Source organism: Crocuta crocuta, unplaced genomic scaffold (assembly GCF_008692635.1).
Source record: "Crocuta crocuta isolate KB4526 unplaced genomic scaffold, BGI_CrCroc_1.0 scaffold944, whole genome shotgun sequence".
Classification (NCBI taxonomy): Eukaryota; Metazoa; Chordata; class Mammalia; order Carnivora; family Hyaenidae; genus Crocuta; species Crocuta crocuta.
In genome coordinates, this window is record NW_027528243.1 from 89,108 (window position 1) to 98,291 (window position 9,184).

Genomic DNA, 9,184 nt, shown 5'->3' on the forward strand with positions numbered 1-9,184 from the left:
GCTTATTCTATCCCTTAAAATTTAAAAACATTGAACATACCTCATGATTAAAACATGTTAGTGGATTTTAACTTATTAATTTCTTTTTAAATTGTAATTCATGGGGTGCTAATTTCCTATTCACAGATGGGCTCAGTGTTAGANTAACATCCTGTGTAGTCTTGGCTTCAGGAGTAGAACCCAGTGATTCATCACTTACATATGACAGCCAGTGCTCATCCCAACAAGTGCCCTCCTCAGTGTCCATCCCCCATTTGCCCCACCCCCAACAACCCTCAGTTTATTTTCTTCATTTAAGAGGCTCTTATGGTTTGCCTCCCTCTCTGTTTTTATCTTATTTTTCCTTCCCTTCCCCTATGATCATCTGTTAAGTTTCTCAGATTCCACATATGAGTGAAATCATGTAATATCTGCCTTTCTCTGGTTTATTCTGTGTAACGTAATGCCCTCTAGTTCCATCCACATTGTTGCAGTTGGCAAGATTTCATTCTTTTTCATCACTGAGTAGTAGTCCATTGTAGACCACGTCTTCTTAATCCATTCATCAGTTGATGGACATTTGGACTCTTTCCATAATTTGGCTATTGTTGAAAGTGTTGCTATAAACATTAGGGTGCAAGTGCCCCTTCGATTCAGCACTCCCGTATCTTTTAGATAAATTCCTAGTAGTGCGATTGCTGGATCATAAGGTAGTTCTATTTTTTTTTAATTTTTTTTTTACATTTATTTATTTTTGAGAGACAGAGAGAGAGAGAGACAGAGCGTGAGCGGGGGAGGGCTAGAGAGAGAAGGAGACGCAGAATCCGAAGCAGGCTCCAGGCTCTGAGCTGTCATCACAGAGCCCAACGCGGGGCTCGAACCCACGAACGGTGAGATCGTGACCTGAGCCGAAGTCGGACCCTCAACCGACTGAGCCACCCAGGCGCCCCAAGGTAGTTCTATTTTTAACTTTTTAAAGATCTTCCACACTGTTTTCAAAAGTGGCCGCACCAGTCTGCATCCCCACCAACAGTGCAGGAGGGTTCCCCTCTCCCTACATCCTCACCAACATCTGTTGTTTCCTGAGTCGTTACTTTTAGCCACTCTGACAAGTGTGAGACGGTATCTCGCCTGTGGTTTTGATTTGTATTTCCCTGATAGTGAGCGATGGTGAGCATCTTTCCACGTGTGGGTTGGTCATCTGGATGTCTTCTTCGGAAAATTGTCTATTCCTGTCTTCTGCCCATTTCTTCACCGGATTATTTGGTTTTGGGGTGTTGAGTTTGGTAAGTTCTTTATAGATTTTAGATACTAACCCTTTATCCAATATGTCGTTTGCAAATAAAGTCTCCCATTCCATCGGGTTGCCTTTTAGTTTTGTTGATTGTCCTTTGCTGAGCAGAAGCTTTTTATTTTGATGTGGTCCCAGTAGTTAATTTTTGCTTTTATTTCCCTGGCCTTCAGTGACATGTCAAGTAAGAAGTTGCTGCAGCTGAGGTCAGAGAGGTTGCTGCCTGTTTTCTCCTGTAGGATTTTAATGGTTTCCTGTCTCACATTTAGGTCTTTCATCCATTTTGAATTTAATTTTGTGTATGGTGTAAGAAAGTGGTCCAGTTTCATTCTGCTTGTAGCTGTCCAGTTCTCCTGCAAGCATTTGCTGAAGTGACTGTCTTTTTCCAGTTGGATGCCCTTCCATGCTTTGTCGTTGATCTGTCCTTCTATTCTGAATGAGAGCCTTGCTGGATAAAGGATTCTTGGTGCATATTTTTCCTATTCAGCACATTGAATATTTCATTTCCCCCCTTACGGCCTGCTGCATTTCCATGGACAGCTCTGCTACTACCCTTATGTGTCTGCCCTTGTAGGTGAAGGCCCATCTGTCCCTATAGGTGAAGACCCATCTGTCCCTAGCTGCTTTCAGAATTCTCTTTGTATTTTGCCAGTTTGACTATGATATGTCCCGGTGTTGACCGGTTTTTGTTGATCTTGAAAGGAGTTCTCTGTGCCTCTTGGACTTGGATGCCTGTTTCCTGCCCCAGATTAGGGAAGTTCTCAGCTGTAATTTGTTCAATAAACCTTCTGCCCCTTTCTCTCGCTCGTCTTCTTCTGGAACTCCTAGGATAAGGATATTGTTTCGTTTTATGGAATCGCTTCGCCCTCTAATTCTCCCCTTCATGATCTAGTAATATACTTCCCTCTTTTTTTCAGCTTCTCCATTTTCCATAATTTTATCTTCTATTTCGCCTGTTCTCTCCTCTACTCCTCCCGTCCTCCCTACCACTGTGTCTAGTTTATTTTGCATCTCGTTTATAGCATTTCTTAATTCATCATAACTATTTGTTAGGTCTTTGATCTCTCAGCAAGAGATTCTTTGCTGTCTTCTATGTTTTTTTCAAGCCCAGCTATTAGTCTTATGACTGTTATTCTGAATTCTTGTTCACATATATTTTTATATATGTTTTGAGCAATTCTCCGGCTGTGACTTCCTCCTGAATACTCTTTTGAGGAGAATTCTTTTTGGCTAAGTTTCTGTCTCTCACATGTTTTAATAGCTTGTTATGTGCAAGAACTACTATATTAAAAGGGACTCCTGGGGCGCCTGGGTGGCTTAGTCGGTTAAGCGTCTGACTTTTGCTTAGGTCATGATCTCGTGGTTTGTGGGTTCGAGCCCCNGAATGGGAGTCCTACACTACCCAGGGCCTGGCACTTCAGGAAGTGTTTTTGTTGTGTTTTACGTACCCTCTGTGGGTTGCATTTGACTGCTCTGTCCCACTGGTCAGTCCTCTACAAAGCTCCTCCTTGCTTGTAGTGGTGGAATGTTTGGACCTTCCACCAGGTGTGTTTTCACTTGTTTGTTGAAGTAACCCTGAAAGAAAAGGAGGGGGGAGGCAAGCTTGATCCCATTCAAAGAGAAGAATGAAAGGGAAGAAAAGACCAAGCAAAGAAATAAAGAAAAACTATACGGCTAAATCNAGGAAGATGGTGATGCCCCGGTGTCCCAGACCACGCTGTTCGCACAGCCGTCACAGGGCGGCACGGGTGGTCTGTTTGCCCTGCTCCTCGGTCTCCGCTCCTCCTAGGCGCTTGGCTGGCTTCGAAACCCCACGTCTTGAAGGATCCTGGCCTGCGTGGACCTGGTTCTGGGGTGGTGCCACTGCACCCGGCTGACAGGGGGCCTTTGGCTGTCGCCTGCAGGGTCTTTTGTCCTTGGGCGGAGGGCAGTAACCCTCTACCCTCTTCCCACAGTACTCGAGGAAGGGGACTGTTATCTCCTGGTGTGGCCCTGAGATGGCTACAGCACCCCGGGCCGGCTCCCCTCCCCTCCAGGTGCATGCACACAGCTCTGGCTTCGCTCTGGAGAAAGTCCGGCACTTTTGAAACCTCCGAGTTTCAGGTCCTAAGGCTGTTTGCAGAATAGAAACTGGCACTCTCTGTGTTTCTCATTCCCTAGGCCGTGGTCTGGAGAGGTTTCACAGCCTCCCTCTCTTTCTCTCCCTTTTGTCCTTCCACAAAAGGGGTACCCTCCCCTCCATGCCTATGCCACTTTATGTCCCCCAATTCACATACACGCACGCGGGTCCTGCAAAGCTGTCTCCCTCCACCTGGAGAACATTCTGCCACTCCGCAGATTGATGTCCTGAGTGTTCCGAGGGATCTGACCTCAATACAGCTGTGGTTGAGAGAAGAAGAAAATCCTGGTCCCCCTACTTCTCTGCCACCTTAACTCCCTCAATGTATTTATTTTTTTAGAGCGAGAGTGAGCAGGGGATGGGCAGAGAGAGAAGGGGAGAGAACCCCAAGCAGGCTCCGCACTGTCTGCGCAGAGCCTGATGCAGGGCTCGAACTCAGGAACCAGGAGATCATGACCTGAGCCGAAGTCAAGAGTTGGACACTCAACTTACTGAGCCACCCAGGTGCCCTAAAAGGGATTTTTTAAATGTTTTTTTATTTGAGAGGGAGGAGGGGCAAGAGAGAGGGGGAGAGAGAGAGAATCCCAAGCAGACTCTGTGCTGTCAGTGCAGAGCCCAACATGGGGCTCAAACTCCTTAACTGTGAGATCAGGACCTGAGCCAAAATCAAGAATTGGGTGCTTAACCCACTGAACCACCCGCGTGCCCAAAAAGAATTTTTTTGAGGTACAGTTGACAAATAGCATGGATGGTGGAGTCTTTAGAGTTTTCTATATGTAATGTTTTTTGCACGTAGTGACAGTTTTACTTCTTTTTTACCAGTTTGGATGCCTTTTATTTATTATTCTTGTCTTCTGGCTACAACTTCCAATATTATGTTGAATAGAAGTGGTGAGTGTGGACCTCCTTATCTTGTTCTTGGTCTTACAGTGAAGCTTTCACCTTTTTCACTATTGAGTATGATGTTAGCTGTGGATTTGTCATATCTGGCCTTTCTTAAGTTGAGGTATATTTTCTCTGTATTCACTTTGTGGAGAGTTTATACCTTATTTGCGTGTGGAATTTTGTAAAATGGTGTTTCTGCATCTATTGAGATGATCATATGATTTTTTAAAATGTTTATTTATTTTTGAGAGTCAGAGACAGAGCATGAGTGGAGTAGGGGCAGAGAGGGAGACACAGAACCTGAAGCAGGCTCCAGGCTCTGAGCTGTCAGCACAAAGCCTGATGTGGGGCTTGAACTCACAAACCGTGAGATCATAACCTGAGCTGAAGTCAGATGCCTAACTGACTGAGCCACCCAGGTGCCCCGATGTTCATGATTTTTATCCTTTATTTTGTTAATGTGGTATAGCCACTTGATTTGTGGATATTGAATTTTCCTTGCATTTCTGGAGTCATTCCTCCTTGAATATGGTGTATCATCTTTTTAATGTAGTATAAAATTTGATTTCCTAATATTTTGTTGCAGACTTTTGCATCTACATATCCATGCATCAGTGATATTGGCTTCTAATTTTTTATTTGTGGTGTCTTTGATTTTGGTATCAGATAATACTGGCCTTATTGTGAGGGAGTGAGTGAGTTCTTCAGTTTTTTAGAATTAAGAGGGATAAGTATTAACTCATTAAATAATTGGCAGAATTTACCTGTGAAGCCATATGGTCCTGGAGTTTTTGTTGGAAGTTTTTTAATTAATGATACAATTTCATAGTAGTAATCAGTCTGTATTGTAATCTTCCTCATTTGGACAATTGTTATGTTTCTAGAAATGTATCTGTTTCTTCTAGGCTGTTCCATTTGTTGGCACATAATTGTGATTTTTTTTTTAATGTTTTATTTATTTCTAGGAGAGAGAGAGNGGAGCCACCCAGGCGCCCCGGCACATAATTGTTCTTAGTAGTCTCCTGATTATTTTTATATTTCTGTAATATTGGTTGTAACTTATCCTCTTTCATTTCTGGTTTTATTTATATGGGCTGTCCCTTTTTTTGTCCTGAGTCTGGCTACAGGTTTTATCAATTTTATCTTTTCAAAGAACCAACTTTTAGTTTCAGTAATCTTTCTGTCTTTTTTTGGGGGGGGGGCTCCATTTCTTTTATTTTCACTCTGATCTTTTTTTTAAATGCTTATTTTGAGAGAGAGAGCACGCGTGTGCACACACGTGTGTATGTGCAACTTGGGGAGGGGCAGAGAGAATCCCAAGCATGCTCCATGATGGGACTTGATCTCCTGAATTGTGAGATCATGACCTGAACCAAAATCAAGAGTCTGATGCTTAAGCAACTGAGCCACCCAGGCACCCCTTCACTCTTACCTTTATTATTTCCTTCCTTCTACTAACTTTGGGCTTTGTTCTTTTTCTAGTTCATTTAGGCATAGGTTAGATTGTTTACTTGATATTTTTCTTGGTTCTCGAGTTGGGCCTATATCACTGTAACCTTCCCTCTTAGAACTTCTTTTGCTGCATCCCACAGATTTGGGACTTCTGTGTTTTCATTTTCATTTGTCTCAAGGTATTTTTTTAAATTTCCTCTTTGATTTCTTCATTGACCCATTAGTTGTTTAATTCCATGTTGTTTCACCTTTACGTGTTTGTTTTTACAGCTTTTTTAAAGTTTACTTTTGAGAGAGAGAGTGGGCAAGCAGGGGGAGGGGCAGAGAGAGATGGGGACAGAGGATCTGAAAGGGGCTCTGTGCTAACAGCAGATAGCCCGATGTGGGGCTCAAACCCATGAGCTGCAAGATCATGACCTAAGCTGAAGTCAGAAACTTAATCGACTGAGCCCCCCAGGCGCCCCTACAGCTTTCTTCTTGTAATTGATTTCTAATTTCATACTGCTGTGGTCTGAAAAGATGCTTGATACAATTTCAGTCTTTTTAAATTTATCCGGATTTGTCTTGTGTCCTAACGTGGGATCAATCNCTCTCTGACCCTCCCCTGCTTGCTCGCTCCCTCTCTCTCGCTCTCTCTCTCTCTTTCTCTCAGGAAAAAAAAAAAACCCATTAATTAAAAAAAAAAAGAAAAGAAAGTGTTTTCTGCTGTTTTGGGGTAGAATGTTTTATATATATCTGTTAAATCCATCAAGTGTAATGTGTTGTTCAAGGCCACTGTTTCCTTCTTGATTTTCTGTCTGAGAGATTTATCCAGTGACGTAAGGGAGGTGTTAGGGTCCCCTACTATTATTCTATTACTGTCCATTTCTCCCTTCACATCTACTAATACTTTATGTATTTAGGTGCTTCTATGTTGGGTGCATAGATACTTACAAGTGTTCTATCTTCTTGTTGGATCGATCCCTTTTTCATTATGTAATGTCCTTCTCTGTCTCTTTTTATAGAATTTGTTTTCCAGTCTATTTTGTCTGATAGAAGTATTGCTACCCCAGCTTGTTGTTATTGCTGTGTGCGTGGAATATCTTTTTCCATCCCTTCACTTTCAGTCTGTGTGTCTGAAGTGAACCTCTTGTAGGCAGCATCTCTGTTTTTTTTTTTTTAATCTATTCAGCTACCTGATGTGTTTTAATTGGAGCATTGAGTGAATTTACATTTAATGTAATTATTGATAGGTATGGACTTACTGCCGTTTTGTTGACTTTTTCCTGATTATTTTTGTACTTCTTTGTTCCTTTCTTCTCTTGCTCTCTCTTTCTTTTTCTCTTGCTCTCTTCCCTTGACATTTGGTGACTTTCCTTAGTGTTATGTTTATATTCCTTCATTGGTCGTATATCTATTTCAGGTATTTGGTTGGTGGTTACCATGAGGTTCATATATAATGTCTTATGTGTATAGCAATCTATTTTAAATTGGTGCCAACATAAGTTCAAATACATTCTAAAAGAACTACATCCCTTGGGGCGCCTGGGTGGCTCAGTCGGTTAAGTGTCCGACTTCGGCTCAGGTCAGGATCTCACAGTTCCTGTGTTCGAGCCCCGCGTCGGCCTCTGTGCTGTCAGCTAGCTCAGAGCCTGGAGGCTGTTTCGGATTCTGTGTCTCCCTCTCTCTCTGACCCTCCCCTGCTCACGCTGTCTCTCTCTCTCTCTCAGAAATAAATAAAAACATTTTAAAAAAAAAAGATTCTCTCTTCATCTCTGTTGACAGTTTGACTGTAATGTGTCTTGGTGTAAGTCTCTTTGCATTCATCTTTTCTTTTTTTTTAATATATTAAATTTTTGAAATATTTATTTTGAGAGAGAGAGACAGAGAGAGTGTGAGTCGGGGAGGGAGGGAGAGAGAGAGAAAGAGAGAATCCCAAGCAGGCTCCATGCCCTCAGCACAGCCTGACGCAGGGCTTGAACCCACAAACTGTGAGATCATGACCTGAGNGATCAGAACCTGAGCTGATATCAAGAGTGAGATGCTTAGGGGCGCCTTGGTGGCTCAGTCGGTGAAGCATTGGACTCTGGGTTTCAGCTCAGGTCATGATCTTATGGTTCATGAATTCGAGCCCTGCATCAGGCTCTACGCTAACAGCACAGAGCCTACCTGAGATTCTTTCTCCCTCTGTCCCTCCCTCACTTGTGCTGTGTCTATCTCTCTCAAACAAGTAAATAAAGTTTAAAAAAAATAATAAAGTTTATTTATTTTGATAGAGTGAGAGAGAGCAGGAGAGGGGCAGAAAGAGGGAGAGACACAAACCCAAGTAGGTTCCACACTGCCAGCGAGGAGCCCGATGCAGGGTTCAAACCCATGAACTGTGAGATCGTGACCTGAGCCAAGATCAAGAATCGGACACTCAACTGACTGACCTTCCCAANTATTTTTGAGGACAGAGAGGGACAGAGAGAGGGGGACAGAAGATCTGAAGCAGGCTCTGTGCTGACAGCAGACAGCCCAACGCAGGGCTTGAACTCATGAACCGTGAGATCATGACCTAAGCCAAAGTCGGACGCTTAGCCAACTAAGCCACCCAGGTGTCCCCCAATATTTTATTTTTAAGAAATCTTTACCCCAGCATGAGGCTCAAACTTACAATGGTGAGATCAAGACTCTCATGCTCGACCTACTTAGCCAGCCAGGTGCCCCTAGTTAGTTTTCTTAAATTAATATCTGGGAGCACCTAGGTGGCTCAGTTGGTTGAGTGTCTGACTTTGGTTCAGGTCATGATCTCACGGTTCGTGGGTTCAACCCCCACATTGGGCTCGCTGCTGTCAGTGCAGAGCCCATTTCAGATCCTCTGCCCCTCCCCCACTTACATGCATGCGCGCACTCGCTCGCTCTCTCAAAAATAAAATAAAAATGAAAAAATATAGTTTCTGAAGGCCTATTTTTTTTTTGCTTATTTTCCCGCCCCTCGGTGCTGTTCACAAGGTTCTTCTTCCCTCTCCTCTATTTCCGTTTCTATTTCTTTGTCTACTTTGAGTTGAAACAACGTGCTTGACAGGTAAACTAGTATTTTGTGACAGAGTGATAGCATTATTATCTGAAACTTGTTCTTATATAGATACCTTGGGAAATGGTCAAAGAATCGGAACTGAAAGAATGAGTTGGAAAGAATCCTAAAATTTTCTAGGCAACACCTAAATTATTCCATATGTGATCTTCAGATTAAAAGATCATGTGATAGGGGCACCTGGATAGTTCATTTGGTTAAGCATATGACTCTTGATTTTGGCTCAGGTCGTGGTCTTACAGTTTGTGGGATCGAGCCCCAAGTCGGGCTCTGCACTGACAGTGTGGAGCCTGCTTGGAGTCCTCTCTCTCTGTCGGCCTCTCCCCCGTGCTCTCTCTTGCTCTCTCTCTGTCTCTCTCTCTTTCTCTTTCTCTCTCTGTGTCTCTCAAATAAACATTTTTTA

General features: G+C 43.1%; 1 protein-coding gene across 1 annotated transcript in view; it reads left to right on the forward strand.

The window, feature by feature from the left end:
* The window catches only part of NKAP (NFKB activating protein), a 23,464-nt gene that overhangs the window by 1,898 nt on the left and 12,382 nt on the right, over positions 1-9,184 (forward strand). The gene's annotated exons all lie outside the window — the stretch shown is intronic.